This window comes from Penaeus monodon, chromosome 16, assembly GCF_015228065.2.
Source record: "Penaeus monodon isolate SGIC_2016 chromosome 16, NSTDA_Pmon_1, whole genome shotgun sequence".
Taxonomy (NCBI): Eukaryota; Metazoa; Arthropoda; class Malacostraca; order Decapoda; family Penaeidae; genus Penaeus; species Penaeus monodon.
This window is the reverse complement of record NC_051401.1, coordinates 15,154,696-15,157,195: the sequence shown is the minus strand read 5'-3', so window position 1 is coordinate 15,157,195 and position 2,500 is coordinate 15,154,696.

Sequence of the window (2,500 nt, the reverse complement as noted above, 5' to 3'; positions counted from 1 at the left end):
GAGTAACTCTTCTACTGAGCGCTGTTCGTGTGACGTACAATAGGAAAATTTATGGTGGACTTCCTGGCATAATATCGCCATATTTTATTCATATATTTCCAAAGAGACAAGCTTGTGTATAAATACATATACATTAAACACACACACACACACACACACACACACACACACACACACACACACACACACACACACACACACACACACACACACACACACACACACAATATATATATATATATATATATAATATATATATATATATATATATATATATATATACAATATATATACATATATATATATATATATATATATATATATATATATATATATATATATACATATATATATACATACATATTTATAAATTTGATAAATAGATAGATAGGTAGATAGATAGATAAAATATAGATAGACATAAATATATTGAGAGTTAGAGAGAGAAATGTATCCGTATTGATAAAGTGCACACACACACACACACACACACACACACACACACACACACACACACACACACACACACACACACACACACACACACACACACACACACACACACACGCACACGCACACGCACACACACACACACACACACACACACACACACACAATAAATGATACTTTCTATATTTGATATTGTAATCTGGATTTTATCCGGATATCATGCGATGTGAATGTCAATTTCACGCGGCCGTAGTTTGTAAAACAATGAACCAAAAAGAAATAATGAAATAATTAGATGAATAATGTGTCACTTGGACACCCTATCTTCCTTATTAGCGAGTATAAAACTTCAGAATCAAAAGTATCAACTAATAAAAGTAATTACCTTAATGATCTAAATGCAATACATTAGAAATAAATATCATAATGGAGACCCCATTGTATGAATTACCATAAAAGATGGAATTCTGAAGCGTGAACTCTGAAGGAAAAGTGAGACGAGATAAGGTATTAAAACGTCTTTAATGGGATCCACACGACGAAAAGGATCCGATCCAATCCCACGGTGAGCAAGTCATTTGATAAGCGATTAGGGTGCGGATTCGGGTCTGTGAAAAAGAATTGAGAAAGCGCAGCGTACAGACTGGTTGAGATTTAGCAAGATGATTGTTTTATCTGATGTATTATTGGTGTAGTTATCCATTCGTTTATTCATTTATTGTTAGAAATGGCACGTGGAATTGCGTCACTATTTAACGCTGTTGTCCCACTGTACTGCAATATATCGAAAAGGTGTATTCGAGATGATTGTTTGAAGAAATGTTTACTTATTGAACTGATAACCAATAGTTTATTATCAATACATTCTTTTCGTTCTCACGACTGCTTGTCCTCATTTCGTAACAAATAAATGAATAAATAAATAAAATAACAATATTCCCATTCGGACAAATGCGCCTCAACACACTGCAGGACGAAGTGATGGAAAACGTATTATTCAAATCAGCTCTAATTAACATCCTTACGCGGTCTTAAGACGACGTGTTCGAACTCCTGCAATCAATCTCGTCGCTGCTTTAACTACATTTGCGTAAATCCTTACGGAAAATCCGCTAGAATAATCCCGGGGAGGAAGTTCCTGATTTTGCAGATGGTATTTTTCTTCTTTTGTTCATGTGTATGTGTGTGTGTGTGTGTGTGTGTGTGTGTGTGTGTGTGTGTGTGTGTGTCTATGTGTGTGTGTGTGTGTGTCTATGTGTGTGTCTCTATGTGTGTGTGTGTGTGTGTGTGTGTGTGTGTGTGTGTGTGTGTGTGTGTGTGTGTGTATGTGTGTGTGTGTGTGTGTGTGTGTGTGTGTGTGTGTGTGTGTGTGTGTGTGTGTGTTTTTAGCGGGGCAAACTAATATCGAATTCAACAGATAATCATAACGAGAATGAAAGATAGGCAATTAGATCAAAACTAAAATCTTCAACGCAGACAAGCACTTTGACAGAGGAACTATACAAGCTAAAAGAATATACTTGTGAAAGAAGTAATATCTTACACAAGAGCAAGTATATCGAGGACGTCGTTCACTGAGCATTCTATTGAACGAGAGAAATCAATTTGACTCCTTTCTCCGGATCTCAGAAACCGATAAATTCACCAGAGCAATTCAACCACGTGTTTATTACCCCTCTGAGTACACTGATCCCCACTACGCCCACGTCCGCACGTCTGTCCTCGCTTCCACCGGGTGTCAGACTATTAAATCTCCAAGAGTAATGTCCGGATTACTGGCCAATTTATTAGGATTCCATTCCCTCTTCGTAGGATTTAAAATGCTCGGGAATCTAAAATCGTGATGAATGGTAACGATTATTTACGATTAATATGTCTTAGGCTCGGCGCGCGTTACAAATACAGCGGCAAAAAGCCATCGGTCATAAAATCGGCGCGGGTATTGTGGCTCCCTGGAACAGCCGAGCGCGAGAGGGTCGCTCCTACTAACGCTTGTGATTCGAATCCCTCGGAAAGGCTTACGGATAATAATGATGTCATGTGCGTGGAA